This window comes from Eubalaena glacialis, chromosome 14 (assembly GCF_028564815.1).
Source record: "Eubalaena glacialis isolate mEubGla1 chromosome 14, mEubGla1.1.hap2.+ XY, whole genome shotgun sequence".
Taxonomy (NCBI): Eukaryota; Metazoa; Chordata; class Mammalia; order Artiodactyla; family Balaenidae; genus Eubalaena; species Eubalaena glacialis.
In genome coordinates this window covers 84,569,692-84,590,951 of record NC_083729.1, presented here as the reverse complement: position 1 = coordinate 84,590,951, position 21,260 = coordinate 84,569,692, and the positions used below count along the sequence as shown (strand labels likewise).

General features: G+C 43.1%; 1 long non-coding RNA gene across 1 annotated transcript; it reads right to left on the bottom strand.

The window, feature by feature from the left end:
- Positions 1–5,352: 5,352 nt before the first annotated feature.
- LOC133104846 (uncharacterized) lies at positions 5,353–21,259 on the bottom strand. Its single transcript, XR_009703749.1, has 3 exons — positions 21,227–21,259; positions 5,976–6,069; positions 5,353–5,480 (listed from the first exon to the last, which is right to left on the bottom strand). It is a non-coding gene; the product is annotated as an uncharacterized LOC133104846 (long non-coding RNA).
- Position 21,260: the final 1 nt, after the last annotated feature.

The following is a 21,260-nucleotide window of genomic DNA, read 5'->3' as shown; positions in this document are numbered from 1 at the left end:
GACTCGCTGCTGAGGGGCGCTCACGCCGCAGCCGATCAGCCTCCCTAGAGTCGCGCAAGGGGGCACTGCAGGGCCGGCTGTCCGCTTCACTCAGCTGGGTTCAATGGAGAATACACTTAATGGGATTTTAGAATACACTTACAGTGAGGATGATGGTGGCATAACCAAGAAAGCATGGGGGGACCGTCATTCCCACTTCAGGCTGGCCCTGCGCAAAATGGTAGTTCCCAACCGGGGTCCTTGGACTCTTTAATCAATAGAAATTTGTAAAAGGCCAGATGAGAAATTCAGGCAAGGCTTTATTGGGACTCCTGCTGCAGCAGGAGAGAGAGAAAACAAGCAAGTTTCCCTTGCTCATTCCCTGAGGGGGTGGGGGGAGCTGGTTTTTTAAATGGGGTGAGGGTAGGGGCAGGTCCAGGGGTCTGGGGGGAGGGGTGGCTTGGGTGGTCTGACCACCCTCTTGGTGGTGCCCTTTGCAGGAATCTTGCCCAGGACCCTGCTTTTGCTGGGACACCTCAGAAGTGGCAGTTGGGTTTTTGGTCTTTTTGTATCTTGTTTATAATTTGCCTCAAGTGCCACATGCATGTAGTTATTTTTAGTCCCTTATAGTTTCTTTGTATTCTGCTACGGAGGAAATGTTTGTCCAGGTGCAAGCACTGCAGCAAAGGATCCCAGGTCCCCTCTGTCTCAGTACAGCAGGTGAGGTGTGTGGTCAGCATCCTTAATGTGCCTCACCAGACTCAGGTGTCTTTCCCCAACCCCTTTCTCCTATCAAAGTGACTCTCATGAAAGGACCAGACAACACCCAAAGACCTGGCCTGAGGCCTTACTAGCCTCTTGGGAATAAGAATCCTAAATCTACAGGGTGACTCAGGTGATAAGATGGGTGTGTAAAAGAGAACTTTATAAAGTGTGGAGACTGGACGAGCTTATGATTTGCTAAGAAATGCCAACGGAATGGGCTTTTTGAAAAGGATCTTTAGAGTCTCAGACAGAACCCCAACCTTCCTTCCTGTCCTGTGTCAGCTATCCGAGGAGAAAACGAAGTAATGATCTCTCCATAATTACCAATTAAAGTCCTTCTGCTGAAAGACAATCAAGCTTCACGCTTCCTTATCCAGGGTCAATGCAGAGGGGACGTCAAACAATTTGGACAGTACTTCCAAAAATACTGATGTATGTAATTGTGGAGGGGGAAAGAAAGACCGTCTTCTGGCTGACCATGATTGAAGTTCCAAAGTTACTTTTTTATAAACTTGCATGATGAAGAATAGACCACAGGCTACACCTACTAAGCATCAGTGCAATTGAGCAATAACAATGAAATTATCATTTTAAAAGTTATGACATGACAGTGTCAGGATGAAAAAAATACATTTCAGAGTGGGCAAAACAATGGTGTTTAGAGCCATGTGTTTAAAGCTGTGTTTTCATGATCAACTAAGGGTTTGCTTTTAAAGTGATTGTCAGGTTAGAAGACATTTGCTAATTCATGGTCTGCACAGAAATTAAGTTGGTTGCTATATCAAATTAGAGACTCCAAGCTAGAGAACTACTAATCCGTTGAAAGATTACACTTAAATCAACAAAAAGCCTTCTAGCAGTGGACATTTCTTGGTCTGTTTTCTGGTGATTTTTCTTCTTCAACATGAAGTTGGCTTAGTGAGTGGGATTAATAGGAAACCAAGTCATTCGGACACCTTGTCATTCACACTAATTGGTGATTGTACACAAATGACACATGAGTAAACTATAGCAGCGGTCACTCATTTAACAAATATGGTAGTTTTCCCCAAAAATAAATTGAATAGATTTATTTTCATCACTAAAAAATAAATACATGGAAAGTAAGTACCTACATAATTACTTGATTCTGCCTCTTGGCCTGCAAAACCTAAAATTTGTTGAAGACTATTAGCCTTTTGGGGAGAACAGTTGCTCAAAGACTTGAGAACATTGGAAGAAACATCAGTCATCAACTAAAAAACATGGCAAACAGTTTTGAGTGGTTTTCCTAGGCTTGGTGAATCTACAGATGTTACTGATACTGTTCAGTTGTTGCTGTTTATTCAAGAAGCCAAAGCAGAATTTGTAGTTACTGAAGAAGTAGATTTTATGAATAGTCTGCATGGGACAACTAGAGGCAAAAATATTTCAGAGTTGAGGGACTTCCCTGGTGGTGCAGTGGTTAAGAATCTGCCTGCCAATGCAGGGAACACGGGTTTGATCCCTGGTCTGGAAAGATCCCACATGCCGCGGAGCAACTAAGCCCATGCGCCACAACTACTGAGCCCGTGTGCTGCAACTACCAAAGCCCACGAGCCTAGAGCCCGTGCTCCGCAACAAGAGAAGCCACCGAAATGAGAAGCCTGCGCACCGCAAGGAAGAGTAGCCCCCGCTTGCCGCAACTAGAGAAAGCTCACGCACAGCAACGAAGACCCAACAGATCCAGAAATAAATAAATAAAATAAATTAATTTTTTTTAAAAAGTGAGGGAGCCATTATTAGCCTGTCTCAGGTGATGTTATAGAAGGTGGAAAAAGGCCACACAGAGAAGACTCCCACTGCTAGAGTGGATGGCAGATTATTCGTGAAAAGATAATTATGATCATTGGGATAAGCTGAGCCATAGGTCTGTGAAGATATTTTTAAATGATACACAAACCATAAAGTTTTTGTGAAAGAGTCTTGTGGTGCACCCACGTATTTCCAGTATGTTTACCAAAAATAATCAAATCACTACATAAATCTTACACTCATGTTTTGGTCATCACACAATACACCTATAAAAACATACAAATATACTATATATATAAAAAATAGAATGTGTAAATCTACATCAACATGGAAAATAGACCATAATATATTAAGTGGGGGGGGGGAGCAGGTTACAAAAGCATGCTATGGTTTAATACCACTGTGTTATGTGTTGTGTTTATATACTACCTAGGAAATATGCTTAGGAAAAAAGTTTCAAAGGGTAAATTCCAAAATATTTACAGTGATCTTCTAAGGGTGTAGGGATTGATTACGGGTGACTTGTACCTCTTTCTACGCTTTTGAACTGTTTAACAATGAGCAGGTACTATTTTCACAATATAAAGATAACATTCAGACAATGCCCAAATTATGAATGAATGGGCTCTGGTGTGTCTTACTCGAATGGAGCTCAAAATGCGTTTTCTAAAGAAACAGGTGCGCCCAAGCTGGCATGTGTAACCCAGGACCTGATTTGTGCCTGAGCGGCGTCCTCCGGGTTCCGGAGACCCGGGGAAGGGGCTTCCTCCTCCCGGTCAGTTCTGGGGGCTCCACGAACGCCCTCCCTTCGCCCCTCAGAGGCAACTGTACCCGGAGCCGCGCCTGCACCCTCCTACGCCCAAGCCCCCCCATCTCCGTGCTCTCAGCCGGGTCCGCTCCTCCGGGACACATCGGTCACCGCGGGCGAGATTGGGGGCTCACAAAGATGGGGCGCATGGTTGCGAGGAGCTCGCGACCCTCCCGAAAGTGGAGAGCCTGTGAGTGAGGATCTGAGCCATCACTTCCCTGCGCTGCACTAACGAGCAGAGTGTTTCTGCGGGGGAGCCTTCGCGGACCTTCCCGGGAATGCCAGCTCCCACCCCGACCCCAGCAGCTCGGCTCGCCCCTGCGCCTTCCGGGCGATCTTCGTGGGCTGGGACATGTCGAAGTTCTCACTATGGTGTCGTAAATTACTTTCCTTCTAGTTCTCATTGTGTTGCAGTTAGCACTTCGTTTAAATACTGTCCGTGAGGAGCGGTTGTTTTGTTTTTGGTTTTTTTTTAAATTTAATTTTATTTATTTTTGACTGCATTGGGTGTTCGTTGCTGCGCGTGGGCTTTCTCTAGTTGCGGCGAGCGGGGGCTACTCTTTGTTGCGGTGCGTGGGCTTCTCATTGCGGTGGCTTCTCTTGTTGCTAGAGCACGGGCTCTAGGCGCGCGGGCTTCAGTAGCTGTGGCATGTGGGCTCAGTAGTTGTGGCTCGCGGGCTCTAGAGCGCAGGCTCAGTAGTTGTGGCGCACGGGCTTAGTTGCTCAGCGGCATGTGGGATCTTCCCAGACCAGGGCTTGAACCCGTGTTCCTTGCATTGGCAGGCGGATTCGTAACCACTGCGCCACCAGGAAAGCCCTGACGAGCGTTTTAACTAACGACAAATTTCATTTCAGGATAAAAAAGGCGTGCTTTCTTCTGGGCGGCCGCTACGGCAGGGGCGGGTCCTTCCTCCGAGGGACCTGCGCCCCCAAAGGAAGACCCTTGTAGTCCGGATCTGGAAATGAGGAGTCTCAGGTTGCAAACCCAGGTCAACAGAAGGCCTGCGGGCAGAACCAAGGAAAGACGAAGAGGCGGAAGGACTGAGAGCCCTCGCGTGCATCTGGTCCCCCTATCCAGACGCCAGCTCTCGCCCCGGGGGCCGGACATTGCTGGGAGCTCAGCGAGTCCCCTTGCCAGTCCCCGAGGAGGCGAAGAAAACTCCTCCTTTGCATGATCCATCCTTCCAGGTTGGCAGGATAAAGAGCACAGGGACCGGGTCTCTGAGCCATGTCTCGCTGCCTGCTATCTGGGGCCTGGAAAGTTCTGAACCTCCCAGAGCCTCAGCTTCCTCATCTGATAAACACAACGATAAAAGTCCTTTCCTTTTAAGGTTAGTGTGCAGATTAAATAACCCCATATATTTAGAGGGCCTTGCTCACGGATTAGTCACCCGCCCCTCCTGGGTGTTGATATCTCATCTGTGTTCACATTACAAAATATGGCACTTACCACAGAAATCTGCACCTTGCTGAGTTGGTTATCTGTTGCTATCTCTAATGAAATTCTGAGAACCTCAAGGGCAAAGACTAAAATTAGACCTAGTTCAATTCTGGTTGTGCAACAGCTAAGTGTTTTTGAATGAACGAATGGAATAAATGAATGACACAGGTTTGAATAAATGATACAGAGTGTTCCAGCCATGAAAAATAGGAGAGTGTTTGGGTAGGGTCGGGATCGTACCTTTTTGCTTTTATAGGCTGTTTGGAAGTTGGAGATAACTTCCAGGAAGGAAGCCTAGGATCCACACAGAATCCTGACCAGGATGATGCAGAAATTGGGTCTATGGCCAAGAATTAGATAAGCAAATAAACAAACATTTAGATCTTAAATAAAATATTTGGTTTGGGGGCTATGGGTGGTAGATCAGGGAAACCAAGGCAAGATAACGGGATACAGTAAACAACTATATGAGAAACCATTTTTATCAACCACAAATTTCAAAAACTCATTTTTTTTTCCCAACTGCAAGGTCTTCATCAAACCAGCTTCTTGTTATCACAAGTTGCAAAAATTATCTTGCTCTGGTGACAAACATTTTTCGAAGCTTGCTGTGCAGTCAAGGCCTGTGTGGACAGACTTGTATGTTGTGGATGCTTCTGAACGTAAAGGGGAAGTCGAAAATTGCTGCCTTGTTTTCAATCAGCCAGGAATGCCCTGTGGAGGAGGAGAATTATTAATAGAAGAGCTGCTACCTGTGCATAAAATGCACCACTCCTGCTTAATCAATCTGAATGGCATATCATTGCACATTATTTACTTCTCATATATTTCTTCAGAAAAACAACAGGCTCTCTCCTCTCAGATGTAGCACTTGTACTGTTGGGAGGACAACAAATAGATGCTAATGATTAAATGGAGATTTCAAGATGTAAGCAGATTCTGTCCAAAGTCTATCATGACGAATTGTTCATTCATTCAAAAAATATTTATTTGAGCATTTTTTATAACCATGGAAAGTATGTTTGGATCAGATACAATGAAAGGTATGAGAACAGGAACTAAGTCCTCACCAGGGATCTCACCTATACACACATATTTCCGGTTTGTTCTCCCATCTTGCTTTCAGTTTGCTAATTACCATACTTCCCTCTCCTAATGTTCTGTTCTTCATCATTACAGAGTTTTCTTTCCATATTCTGATCTACTTACTTTTTCTTCTCGTGTTTCATTAGCATTTTTCCAAAGTTTTTTAGAGTTCTTTCGTAGATTTTCAGCGATTTATACATTTCTTAAATATTTAAGCCTTTGAATAAAACAAACATTCAAAAAATGCATAAACATTTTTATCAAGTAAATACTGGTCAAAAAGGCATTCTATCTCCCCACAAATTGATTATTAATTACAAAAGGAAAAATAGTAGCTTCACAGCAGAGAGATCTGGCAAGAGATCAAAATTAACATCACCATGGTGTGCTTCCTGGGACATAGAAAGGACACAACATCGCCCACATAATATTCCTGCCAAAAGTGCATAACTTGTATAACCCATACTGTGGGGAAACATAAAATCAAATATAAAGATATTTTACAAAATAACTGGTGTTTACCCTTCAAAATGACAGTGTCAAGAAAGACAAAAAAGAGAATTCCCTGGCGGTCCAGTGGTTAGGACTCTGAGCTTCCACTGCAGGGGGCACGGGTTCCATCCGTGATTGGGGAACTGAGATCCTGAAAGCTGCACGGTGCAGCCAAAAAAAAAAAAAGTGGTGAGAGAGGAATAGCTCCAGATTTAAGAAAACTAAAGAGATAAGACAATTAGTGAAATGTATAATTCTGCATTGGATATTGGAAGCTGAAAAAGTGCTATAAAAGACATTATTGAGATAACTGTCAAAATTAGAATATGGCGATAGTATTGCATTACTGTTAGGTGAGAAAATGGATAGGTAAGAAAATTTCCTTATTCTTAAAAAATCCAGGATTTTTTTGTATTAAGGATTAAAGGGGCATGATGTATGCAACTTTAAGTTATTTCAGAAGAAAACATATAGAAAATAGTAAAAACAAATGTGGCAAAATATTAATAATTGGTTAATGTGAATAAAGGGTACATTTAAATTTGAAATTACTTCAAAATAAAATTTTTAAAAAGAAAAATGAATTTTATCTATATTAACACTTTAAAGTATTAATTTCAAAACGCAGAGCACGTATTAAGCAAACATGTTACACTTTAGAGAAATTCTATACTTCATTTTATTTTTTATTTTTATTTTATTTATTTATTTATTTCAAGTCGAAGTTGTGACTTTATTTATTTATTTTTAACATCTTTATTGGAGTATAATTGCTTTACAATGGTGTGTTAGTTTCTGCTTTATAACAAAGTGAATCAGCTATACATATACATATATCCCCATACCTCCTCCCTCTTGCTCTATGCTTCATTTTAAGAAGAGCAAACATTCAGAAACCACGCTGAATTAGTCACTTCCTGCCTCTCACCCACCCATGGTGACATCTGTCAACTAACAGACATGGTTCTCATGTGACACTGGATGTTTGCATGTTCGTTGGTTGAAATGATCGATCACATGAATATCACACAAAAGTGAACCTTGGGAAGACACACTGATGCAGAATGTGACCATACTTCAGCTTGGCGATATTCAAGGGTTTGGCTGTGAGTGTGAAGAGAAATCGGGTGAGAGGGGTGTCATGACTTAGAAAAGAGTAGTGTTGGGCCATATCAGGAATATTTTTAAATAACTTTTGGAGTTTTAGGTATACAAGCAAGAGGTGTAATATATGTTCATTGAAGAAATCTTAGAAAATACAGGTAAGCAAAAAGAAGAAAATAAAAATCACCCACAGCCCTACCACCCAAGATAAGTGCTGTAAGCGTTTTGAAGTTGACATAGGTCTGAAGGATGCTCACACAGAGGCTGAAGCGTCGTTAACAGTGTGGCTGTGGGGCCCTACCCCCATTCTTCAGTTGTGAGGCCTTGGCTAAGCTATTTGGCCACTTTACATCTCAGTTTTCTTTATCTGTAAAATGGAGAAAATACTACTACCTTGCTCAAAGTATTGATATGAGTAAGTGAGTTAATATTTCTAAAGCACTTTAGAACAATGCCTGGCATATGGTAAAACAATATGCATATTACGTAAATTTTCTTTTTCTCTTCTTTTTTTAAAACTGAAATACTGGGACTTCCCTGGTGGTCCAGTGGGTAAGACTCTGCGCTCCCAATGCAGTGGGCCCGAATTCGATCCCTGGTAAGGGAACTAGATCCCACATGCATACCACAGCTAAGAGTCTGCATGCTGCAGCTAAAAGATCCCCCCATGCGGCAACAAAGATCCCCCGTGCCACGACTAAGACACGGCACAGCCAAAATAAATAAATTAATTAAAAAAAAAACCCTGAAGTACTATAACAGGTAAAACTAACCTATAGTAGAAAAAAATCATAACAGTGAATCCCCCTAGGGACAGAGATTGATTAAGAAGGGCATGAGGGAACTTTCTGGGGTAATGATAATGTTCTATACCTTGGTGGGGGGTTGAGTTTACACATATTTATGAGTTTGTCAAAACACTGAGAATTTTACACTTAAGGTTTGTGCATTTCATTACATGTAAATTTTATTTCAAATGAACAAAAAACTGTAAGCAAATATTGAAATATTGTTAATGATGTTCATGCTAAAGTACTTAAGGGCAAGTATACTGGTGCCTGTAATTTACTTCAAAATGCATCAAAAAATAAGGTGGATTGATGGATGGATAGAGGGTTGGATAGATGGATAGATATGTAATAAAGCAAGTATAGTAAAATGTTAATGTTAGAATTGAGGTAGTGTTCATCATAGAATTCTTTCAGTTTTTTGGTATGACTAAAATTTTTCATAATATATAAAATATGGGGAAAATAATATATAATACTGTGGTACTAACTTGCTGTTTCTGCTCTAAGATGTATTATAATAATCCTATGTTATTAGTCTTTTCTATAAATGTAATCATTGTAATGTCATATTCTATAGATTAATGTAATTAACTAAACCACTATTACATATTTCAATTAATTCTGAATTCATTACAAAGCAGTGAGAAGAATGTTTCATGAAAGAACTCTCATTAATACCCTCAAAGATTTACGAGAAGACATTTTATCCATGAAACTAGAACAAGATACCCTTTAAAAAATTAGAGTCCTGGGGAGGGAGGGATAAATTAGGAGTTTGGAATTAACAGATACACACTAAAACAGATAAACAGCAAGGACCTACAGTATAACACAGGGGACTACATTCAATATCTTGTAATAACCTGTAATGGAAAAGAATCTGGAAAAGAATATATATGTATATGTGTATATATATAACTGAATCACTTTGCTATACACCTGAAATAACACAACATTTAAAATCAACTATATTCAATAAAAAAAAATTAGAATCCAAAAGGATTTTTTGGAAATTAAAAACTTGATAATAGAAATGAAAAACTCCATAGAGAGACTGAACGATAAAACCAAAGAAATCTCCCCAAGTTAGAGTGAACATGCAAAGGGCTGGAAAAGAGTAGAGAAAAATTACAAGGGTCAGCCAAGTAGGTCCAACATATGACAATTTGGTGTCCCAGAAAGAACAGGAAAAAAGGAAAGGACGAAATCTCATCAAAGAAATAATGAAACAAGTACCCATAACTGGAGGACATGAGTTTTCAGATTGAAACTGAGTGCCCAGCACATGGATGAAAATAAACCCACACCAAGGTATCTTCAGAACACTCAGGACAAACAGAGGATTCTACAAGTTTCTGGACAGAAACAGGTCACATACACAGGATCAGAAAGAATGGTGTCAGACTTCTCAGCACAGCATTAGAAGCAAAGAGATGAAAGAACAATGCCTTCAAAGTTCTGAAGGAAAATGGTTTCCAAGTCTAGAATTTTATGCGCAGGCAAATTACCAAACAAGAGAGTAGGAATAAAGAGGGTTTTAGCCATACAAGGTTTAAAAAGAAAACACAACCTCCCATGTACCCCTTTTCTTTTTTTTTTTTTTTTTGTTGAATTCTACCAGTCTTTGAGCACTTCACCTACTATATGCTGTGTTGAGTATTAGTTTCATACCTTTTATTTTTTAATTGTTTTTGGCTGCGGAGCTTGTGGGATCTTAGTTCCCAGGCCAGGGGTCAAACCCAGGCCCCCTGCAGTAGAAGCACGGAGTCCTAACCACTGGACTGCCAGGGAATTCCCTGTGCCCCTTTTCAAGAAGCTGAAACCACCACCTTGCTGGCTGCCCAACTGCCTGTGCTTCCAGGCCTCCTCGTGGCCTCGCCTGCTTGGTAGACGCCCAGGGAAGCTGAGGCCAGCCTCTTATGCAGACATTCTGCCTCATCCGACCTTCTCCTGGTGCCTCCATCTATTGGGACCACATTGCCCTTTCTTTGCACAGCTGGGTTTGGGCTTGCTACCCGTTTTCTCAAAACTGAGCAATATATATATATATATATATATATATATATACTTTTTTTAAAAATAAAGTTATTTTATTTAAATTTTTGGCTGCATTGGGTCTTTGTTGCTGCACACGGGCTTTCTCTAGTTGCGGCGAGTGGGGGCTACTCTTCATTGCAGTGCACGGGCTCCTCATGACGGTGGCTTCTCTTGTTGCGGAATGTGGACTCTAGGTGCGTGGGCTTCAGTAGTTGTGGCACGTGGGCTCAGTAGTTGTGGCACGTGGGCTCACTAGTTGTGGCACGTGGGCTCACTAGTTGTGGCGCATGGACTTAATTGCCCCGCGGCATGTGGGATCTTCCTGGACCAGGGCTCGAACCCGTGTCCCCTGCATTGGCAGGCGGATTATTAACCACGGCACCACCAGGGAAGCCCCCTGAGCAATATATTGATTACAGATCATACACAAGTAGTAAATTTATAAACAAAAGCAAAAGAATGGCTCACATAAAAGTCAGGAAAGTGGTTACTTCTGGTGGGGGGAGTGGGAGGAACTACTGGAGGCCCCCCATGGGGTTTCTGAGGTTCTAGGGTGATGGGCACATAGGTGTATGATCTCTTTTCCTATTTCCTTGGCACCTTGGTCTCTGGCAGGAATTAGTATTCCAAGCCTTCCCTAAGCCTGCCCTCAGCTGTGCCTGCCTCTGAGAAGGTCTTACGCTTGGTGATCCTCCTCACAACGGGCACAGTCATGAGTACATGGCAGGTATTGTGTCCATGCTTGTTGGATTATTAAAAAGTTGGTTGCAGGGAGTTCCACGGGCAGTCCAGTGGTTAGGACTCCACGCTTTCACTGTTGAGGGCCCGGGTTCAGTCCCTGGTCAGCGAACTAATATCCCACAAGCCGTGCGGTGCTGCAAAAAAAAAAAAAAAGTTGGTTTGATACACAGTTGGGGAGACTATGGTGCCTCAGGAAAAGATTATTAGGGCTTGGGATTTGAAGTTCATCCCAACCGGCAGTCTGGGCTGGGGGCTTGGAGCTGCCAAGATGAAACCAAATTGGTGCCCAGAGAGAAAGGTGGGCAGGAGTGCAGTAAGATGCAATGCAAGTATGGTTTTTTTCTTTAAAGGCTCCACTCTGCCATAGAAATTGGAGGGAATAGCACGGTAGGAATCAGGGAGCCTGAGAGAGGATCTGCCCAGTAGGAGATTCAGCCGGTCACAAGCCTGTCCTCTGTCTGTGATAGAAACCAGTCCTCGAAACTGCAAGCCACCAGCTGCCTGATTGGTTCTATCAAGGAGCCAGTATGAACCATGCCTTAACACATGACTGCCTTTGCAGGGGGTCAACATTTCTATATAGTTATGACATTATTTCATTTTTAAACGAGCATATGGCAACCCGCAGACAAAAATGAATTCTCAGTCCCTCCAAGTCAATCACCTGGAGAGGCCACATATTCAGACCAACAGTGCATTCTGGTACAGCCGCCCAACCTACAGCCATGCTGCTGGATATACCTTATGCCGGCAAACTGCCATCTCTGTGAGGGTTGTAATTTGGGGAAGAGCCAAGAGTCATTCAGAACCCAGTGCGCTGTGTGGAAGGGCCATCAGGTTTGGTAGGGCCATTTGGGATAAGAAAAGAAGGATATGGCAAAGAATGAGGCAGTCTTCCTGTGTTTGAGTCACAAACTGTCTCCAAACACAAAGTGTTTCATAAATACTTTTGAGAAGCACTATTTCCTGGCATAGTTCTAGGTGCCCAGCAGCCCTATGGAGTAGGTAAAACTCTCCCCGTTACACAGACAATGCACCTGAGGCACAGAGTCACTAAGAACTTACCCAAGGGAACTCCCTGGCAGTCCAGTGGTTAGGACTTTGCGCTTTCACTGCAGGGGGCCCGGGTTCATCCCTGGTCAGGGAACTAAGATCTCCCAAGCCGCGAAGTGCGGCCAAACAAAAAAACTTACCCAAGATTGCACAGCTAGTAAGGGGTGAACCTGGGATTTGAACCCAGGCAGTCTGACACAAGACTCCATACTTTAAAAAAAAAAATTTTTTTTTTGATGTGGACCATTTTTAAAATCTTTATTGAAGTTGTTACAATATTGCTTCTGTTTTATGTTTTGGTTTTTTGGCCCCAATGCATGTGGGATCTTAGCTCCCAGACCAGGGATCGAACCTGCACCCCCTGCATTGGAAGGCGAAGTCTTAACCACTGGATTGCCAGGGAAGTCCCAAGACTCCATGCTTTTAATCACTACATCAAACTGCCTGGAAGGGAACAAAGCTTTTTTAGAAACATGCACCAGATGAAATAATTAGAAAATCAATTTTGGCTCTACATATTTAAATCATATATATATATGATTTGAATTCATATATATATATGAATTCTGTCTGGTTTCCTGGTACAGTCCTGGAACTAGTATAGTGACTGGCACATAGGAGAGAGTAAATTTTGCTACATGAAGAAGTGAGTGAATGAATAAAGGAGTTCAAAGTATGCATTACTGGGTGAACTGATGTTCTAGGCAAATAAAGAGGGAAGTGTCATTTATTGATTCCCTTCTTGATGTAGGACATTGTGTTTCCTGGAGTCATCTGATTTAGCCTCACTTTAACCCTATAAGGTGCATGTTCAATCCTAAGTCAGGAGCCATTTCACCATCCAATATGCAAGTTACCTTTAAAGGGCTTTTGAGTGACCCAGCACTCCTCTTTCTCAGCCCCAAGAATTCAGGCAACTTAAAGGCTTCCGGGACACACCGAAGACAATCACCTAGTCCCTTGGTGTTTCACTCTCATTTCTAACATTCCGTAACCCCTGCCCATGGTCCCTCCATCAGGTGTACCTAATCTCCTGCTCCACCTCCTGCAGTGGCCTCCCAGCTCTACTCCCTGTCTCTGGTTCCCCACCCCTGGCTCTCCCACTATCCATCTTACCTACCACTGTCAGCATCACTTTCTCCATAACTAGCTCTGTGAGGAAACCCCTGTAAAGAGGATCTGGAATGAGATGGCCCGGCTTTGAGGCAGGTGAAGCCAGGCAAGTCACTTATCTTCTATGGGCCTCAGTTCCTTCCTTGGTAAAATGGGAAAAATCAATATATTTCATAGAACTTTATGGGAATTTAATGAGATTATGTGCGCTAAAGTATTTTGCAGGGACTTCCCTGGTGGGTAAGACCCTGTGGGGAACTAGATCCCACATGCCACAACTAAGACCTGGTGCAGCCAAATTAATTAATTAATTATTTTTTAAAAAATAAAGTACTTTGCAAATGCTTGCCACATGATCAATAGTATTTTTTTTTTCCTTTGCGTAATCTAAATGTTGGTCCCTCTAATCAAACACCTGCTATAAAGTTGCAAGAAACAAAATCTCCCAAACCAGAAACTTGCTAAGGCTTCCTATTGTCTCCTAGGATAAAGCAAAATCTCTTTACAATGACATTATTTTTTCAAGGGATTCTAAGTTATATCTATCCAAGTTATGTCACATTGTTCCATTCCTTACACTTGCCTTGCACTCAGCTGAATTGAACTCTTAACAGTTCCTGGGACTTGCCTCTGTCTTTCCACATTTATACTTTTGCTTTTTCTGTGTCCCCCTGAAATCTCCTCCACTCCCTGCCTCTACTGAAATCCTGGTCGGCCTTTTTACGTCACAACTGCAAAGCCTCAGCCAGTCTCCTAAATTAGAAGTGCGCTCTCTGATCTTCCAATGCCCCCTTGTGGCACTGACTGCATTCTGCTTTTTTTTTTTTTTTTTTAAACATCTTTATTGAAGTATAATTGCTTTACAATGGCATTCCGCTTTTTAATTGCAGTTATTCGTATCTTTTATTTCTCCCGCAAGACTGTAACTTCTCAAGGGTTCTAATTGTGTCTCATTTTTCTCTGTACATCTAAAAGTGCTCACGGAGTTTACTGCACATATAAATATCTGAGAGGTAACTAAATGAAGTGACAGGCCTTAAGGTACAGAAATGTAGGGCCTGGGAGCCTGGGTAACCCTGTGTCTAGGTCCGGGAGAGGCAGCACAAAGGGGCACACGCAGACTGGAATGAGGCTAGAGCTGAGCCCAACTTGGTAACTAATGTCCCCTCAAGGGTCTGTGCCTGTTGGGGTGCTCCCAGGTCCTTCAGCTTCGTGGGGATAATCCTGTTTTTAATTTTTTTTCAAAAAAACCTTATTGAGATGTAATTTATATACCATACAATTCTTCCATGTTTTAAAAAAAGTATTTATTTATTTATTTTGGCTGCACCGGGCCTTAGTTGCGGCGTATTTAGTTTCAGCATACAGGATCTTTAGTTGTGGCATGTGGACTCTTAGTTGTGGCATGCATGTGGGATCTAGTTCCCCGACCAGGGATTGAACCCGGGCCCCCTGCATTGGGAGCGTGGAGTCTTACCCACTGGACCACCAGGGACGTCCCAATTCTTCCATCTAGAATTTACAGTTCAATGGTTTTAAATCTGCATTCAGAGTTGTGCACCAATCACCACAGTCGAATATTAGAACATTTTCATCACCACAACAAGAAAATTTGTTCCATTAGCAGTTACACCCCATCCATCCTCTCCTACACCCTCCCTTACCTCCACCCCATTCCCACCCCACTGGCAACCACTCTACTTTCTGTCTTGATAGATTTGCCTATTAATGAATTTGTGCATTCATTCATCAGTTGATGGACATTTGGGTTGTTTGCACTTCTTGGCTATTATTATTATTTTTTTTAATAAATTTATTTATTTTATTTATTTATTTTTGGCTGTGTTGGGTCTTTGTTGCTGCGCGCGGGCTTTCTCTAGTTGCGGCGAGTGGGGGCTACTCTTTGTTGTGGTGCGTGGGCTTCTCATTGCGGTGGCCTCTCTTGTTGCAGAGCACAGGCTCTAGGCATGCGGGCTTCAGTAGTTGTGGCTCGCAGGCTCAGTAGTTGTGGCGCACGGGCCTAGTTGCTCTGCGGCATGTGGGATCTTCCCGGACCAGGGCTCGAACCTGTGTCCCCTGCATTGGCAGGCGGATTCCCAACCACCGTGCCACCAGGGAAGCCCTTCTTGGCTATTATGAATAGTGTTTCTATGAACATTTGTATATAAGATTTGTGTAGACATCTGTTTTCAATTCTCTGGGTAGATAGAGCCCTAGGAGTAGAATTGTTGGGTCAAATGATGTCTGTTTAACTTTTTGAGGAACTGCCAAACCATTTTCCAAAGTGGCTGCACCATTTTACATTCCCACCAGAAATGTATAAGATTTCCAATTTCTCCATATCCTTGCCAACACTTGTTACTGTCTGCCCTTATTATAGCCATCCTAGTAGATGTGAAGTAGTGTCTGAAAATGGTTTGACTTGCATTTCCCTAATTACTAATGTTGTTAGCATCTTTTCATGTGCTTATTGACCATTTATATATTTTCTTTAGAGGAATGTCTGTTCAAATCCTTTGCCCATTTTACAATTGGGTTATTTGTCTTCTTATTGACTTGTAAGAGTTCTTTATATATTCTGGATACTAGTCCCTTATCAGTCTTTTCACTTTCCTGATGGTGTCCTTAGAAGCACAAACATTTTCAATTTTGATGAAGTCTAATTTATCAGTTTTTTCTTTCGCTGCTTGTGCTTTTGGCATCATAACTAAGAAATCAATGCCTAACTCAAGGTCATGAAGATTAACACCTATGTCTTGTAATAATTTTACAGTTTTAGCTCTTATATCTAGGTCTGATCCATTTTGAATTAATGTTTGTGTATGATATGAGGGAGTAGTGCAACTGAGCAGGACCCTGTGGGGCCCTCCCAGGTACAAAAGCCTTTACATGTCTCCTGTTTCTTATTTGTAGGAAAAAGGCTTCAGCCTCCTAGACTTTCCCTGAGTTCCAAAATGCAGATTCAAACAGTTACTAATTAGGAAAGGGAGGGAATGCAGAAACAAAGGAAAAACAGTCAAGAAACAATAGTGGGCTTCCCTGGTGGCGCAGTGGTTAAGAATCTGCCTGCCAGTGCAGGGGACACGGGTTTGAGCCCTGGTCTGGGAAGATCCCACATGCCGTGGAGCAACTAAGCCTGTCGCCACAACTACTGAGCCTGTGCTCTAGAGCCCGTGAGCCACAGCTGCTGAGCCCATGTGCCACAACTACTGAAATCCGTGCACCTAGAGTCTGTGCTCCACAACAAGAGAAGCCACCACAATGAGAAGCCTGCGTACTGCAACGAAAGAGTAGCTGCCGCTCGCCACAACTATAGAAAGCCCACACACAGCAACAAAGACCCAACACAGCCAAAAATAAATAAATAAATTTATTTAAAAAAAGGAACAATAGTACAGCAGTAAAGCAGAGTCCTAGTTCCTCCTCAAGGGATATACATAACAATATATTGGAACTTCCCTGGTGGTCCAATGGGTAAGACTCTGCGCTCCCAATGCAGGGGGCCCAGGTTTGATCCCTGGTTGGGGAACTAGATCCTGCATGCATGCTTCAACTAAGAGTCTGCATGCTGCACCTGAGAAGTCCGCATGCTGCAACTAAGAGTCCACGTGCCACAACTAAAGATCCTGCATGCCACAACTAAGACCCAGCGCAGCCAAAATAAATAAATAAAATAATAAATAAATAAACAAACAAACAAATAAATAAAACAATATATCTTTGAGTTCTTCTGCAGAAACTAAGGCCACCACCCAGGTGGAGGATGGTAACTTCAGGCTGAGCACAAGATTCCTGGAGCACTGCCCTGTTACCTCACCACCAGGCAATCAGAAGAAAGTCACACACTCTGCAGCCCTAACCACAAATTTTGCCTTTAAAAACTCTTCCCTGAAAACCATCTAGGAGTTCAGGTCTTTTGAGCACTAGCCACCCCTTCTCCTTGCTTGGCCCTTGCAATAAAACTTTCTCTGCTCCAAACTCCAACATTTTGGTTTGTTTGACCTTACTGTGCATCAGGCACACAAACTTGGGTTCAACAAAAGGGGGTATAAATTCATCCTTTTGCATGTGAATATCCAGTTGTCCTAAAACCATTTGGTAAAAAAACTTTTCTTTCCTCATCACACTGTCTTGGTACCCTTGTCAAAAATCAATTGCCCAGGGAGTTCCCTGGTAGCCTAGTGGTTAGGATTCAGCACTTTCACTGTGGAGGCCCGGGTTTGATCACTGGTTGGGGAACCATCCCACGTGCCAAGTGGCATGGCGTGACCAAAATACAAAAAAAAAAAAAAAATCAATTGCCAATAAATGCAGGGGTTTATTTTATTTTTGGATTCTTGATTCTATTCCATTGAGCTATGTGTTTATCCTCTTTCAAATTTACAACACATTGGATCAAGCGTCATTCTACATGTTATGAAGACAACAGCTTTTCCCCACTGCCAGGGGTCTGGGAATTCTCAGGGGCACATTCCCTGCCCCCCTTACCTCTTGTACCAATTCCTTGTTTTCACTGAATTCTCTCTCAGCTTTGAGTCTTGTCTTCTATAACTTAGCCCTTCCCACTCCATTTCAACTTTCCCTGGATACCACCTCCAATCCTTCATGCCCTAGAGTACCACAAACACAATAGTGTGTGGCAAACTCCTACTCAGGATTTGAGTAAATGAATGGAGAATCTTGCAAAGTTCATACAGGCAGCAACTTAGAAAAACAATTTAGATATCACTGCCTAAAAGTGCATCAGCCAGTTTCTGTGATGGTAAATTTTTCCTTGTTTGTGACTCCTTTAGGTCCTGGCTAATTGTCATCTTCCTGGGCTCTCTTGCTTCCTGGATACCTTTCCTTTTTTTTTTCTTTTTTCCTTTAACATTGCTTTACAATGTTGTGTTAGTTTCTGCTGTATAACAGAGTGAATCAGCTCTATGCATACGTATATCCCCATATCCCCTTCCTCTTGCGTCTCCCTCACCCTCCTTATCCCACACCTCTAGGTGGTCGCAAAGCACTGAGCTGATCTCCCTGTGCTATGCAGCTGCTTCCCACTAGCTATCTATTTTACATTTGGTACTGTATATATGTCCATGCCACTCTCTCACTTCGTCCCAGCTTACCCTTCCCCCTCCCCGTGTCCTCAAGTCCATTCTTTACGTCTGTGTCTTTATTCCTGTCCTGCCCCTAGGTTCTTCAGAACCTTTTTTTTTTTTTTAGATTCCATATATATGTGTTAGCATATGGTATTTGTTTTTCTCTTTCTGACTTACTTCACTCTGTATGACAGACTCTAGGTCCATCCACCTCACTACAAATAACTCAATTTCATTTCTTTTTATGGCTGAGTAATATTCCATTGTACATATGTGCCACATCTTCTTTATCCATTCATCTGTTGATGGACACTTAGGTTGCTTCCATGTCCTGGATATTGTAAATAGAGCTGCAGTGAACATTGTGGTACATGACTCTTTTTGAATTATGGTTTTCTCAGGGTATATGCCCAGTAGTGGGATTGCTGGGTCATATGGTAGTTCTATTTTTAGTTTAAGGAACCTCCATACTGTTCTCCATAGTGGCTGTATCAATTTACATTCCCACCAACAGTGCAAGAGGGTTCCCTTTTCTCCACACCCTCTCCAGCATTTATTGTTTGTAGATTTTTTTGATGATGGCCATTCTGACTGGTGTGAGGTGATACCTCATTGTAGTTTTGGTTTGCATTTCTCTAATGATTAGTGATGTTGAGCATCTTTTCATGTGTTTGTTGGCAATCTGTATATCTTCTTTGGAGAAATGTCTATTTAGGTCTTCTGTCCATTTTTGGACTGGATTGTTTTTTTGATATTGAGCTGCATAAGCTGCTTTTATATTTTGGAGATTAATCCTTTGTCAGTTGCTTCGTTTGCAAATATTTTCTCCCATTCCCTGGATACCTTTCTCTTCCCCTCTCTACATGCCAGCCTCCAACCCCCACTCCTCCTTTCCTGATGAAGGGCACTTTAGTTCTCTCCTTGACTTACCTTCACCAAGACTCCCCAGCCTCACCCTTTCTAATAATAAGGCCCATGAAGTTTTCCCGAGTGTTTCCCCCAACAGAACTCCCATCTCTGACGTAAACACTGCCCCTTCCCTAGAGTGAGGAAGCACAGTTGGCATTTTGTTTTCTAAGTCACAATACTTTTCTTCCTGTTTCAGTGTGACAGTCCTCTTTTGGCTGCAGCCTCCTCATGTGGGAAGCTGACTACTCCATCTCCAAAGCTCCTTCCAGTTCTGATGTCCAAAGCCATCTAAATTACTAACTGGAAAATTATATTTGATAGAGCTTGCTTAGAGAGGAAAAGGGAAGATGGGGAATTTTCCTTTTTTCCCTGCTTCACAGATTTGCCAGTGGCCCAGGCTCAACTGTGGACCTGAGTAGCACTTCTATCTAAATGCAGAGCAGAATCCCTAAAATACTTTTCAGACCCTTTTGTGTCATCTGTGTGATCCACAGCATGGCCACGGAATGAAAGTCAGTCCTGAGGATTCAGATTTAAATAATCTTCAGTGAGCCCCCACCCTGAGTCAGGCACTTTGTATGTGCTTTTAATCACACCACCTCATTTAATCATAAAAGTCCTCAGAGGAAAGTTTCATTGCCTCAATTTTAAGGATGGCAAAATGACACTCACTTAAAGAGACCAGGTAGCTACTCAAAGTCATACAGCTGCTGAGGAGCAGAGCCGTCATAGGACTTGACTGTGCCTTGGAAGGCCCAGTTAGATATACAAAAATACGGTCAGGGTTGCAAACTCCATGCCTACAGGGGCCAGGCAGCTAACACCAAGGAGTGAGGGGTTCAAGTAAGAGAAAACAGGTGCAGTGGGAGGCGCATATACATCCTCTAAGGGTGGCAGTTGCTGATTAGCACTGGGCAAGCAGCCATGTAGGAACGTGTGTCTCATGTGGCTAATATTCTGATTCTTTCCTAGATGCTGGAAATCCAGATTGTGTGAACTATCCCTATTTTTTAGTAAGGCACCAATAATGAGTCAAACAAAATACCCACAGTTTGGCCCAGCAGACTGCTATTGAGGATGAATTCCTTTAGCCTCCCTTCATTCATCTTTCAAAAGCAAACAGGCTGGACTTCCCTGGTGGCACAGTGGTTAAGAATCCGCCTGCCAGTGTAAGGGGACACGGGTTCGAGCCCTGGTCCAGGAAGATTCCACATGCTGCGGAGCAACTAAGCCTGTGGGCCACAACTACTGAGCCTGCGCTCTAGAGCCCGCGAGCCACAACTACTGAAGCCCACGCGCCTAGAGCCCATGCTGTCCAACAAGAGAAGCCACCACATTGAGAAGCCCGCGCACCGCAACGAAGAATAGCCCCCGCTCACCACAACTAGAGAAAAGCCTGCGCGCAGCAATGAAGACCCAATGCAGCCAAAAATAAATTTATTTTTTAAAAAAAGCAAACAGGCTCTAAATGAGGTAGCCATTCAGCTATTCGTTGCCATTCCACAGAACAGAACTAGTTGATTGGGGGAGGGCAGGGGTGCCTTCTGGCCCTGGGGGGCTTTGTTGTTGGAGAAGAAATTAAGTCACTGTCTTCAAGGAGTTGGCCCTGCTGGGAGGGCAACTGCTTTCCCTGATGTTCCTTGGGCGGTGGCGAGGGCCCTGCCGCGGAATGTGACAAGCGTTTTGGGGGCAAAAAAGGGTTTCCCGGATGCCCAGAACGAGGGTCTCGGAGGCACGGGTTTTAAATGGGATGGGGGGGGGGGGACAGAGCTTTCTTTCAATTGTTCAATATAGAGGAAAAACCCAAAGGAAGATACCAGATACCAGAAACACACACACACACAGTTCAGTCCCTCGCAAGGTGCTTGAGTTTCCTCAGCCGGAAATGGGGCTCATTAGCCCCTCCTTGCCTGCAGAGCTCACAGGACTGTTACCAGGGGAAGAAGCGCGTGGGACAGGATAGCGGGCTAAGTAGGCATACGTTTCGCTAAGATGTGAGAAGTCCTGCGGGACGAAGGCCGGAACCCGAGATAGGGAGAGTACTGACCTTGGCCCGGAACCGTCGTTCGAGAGTCCCGGGA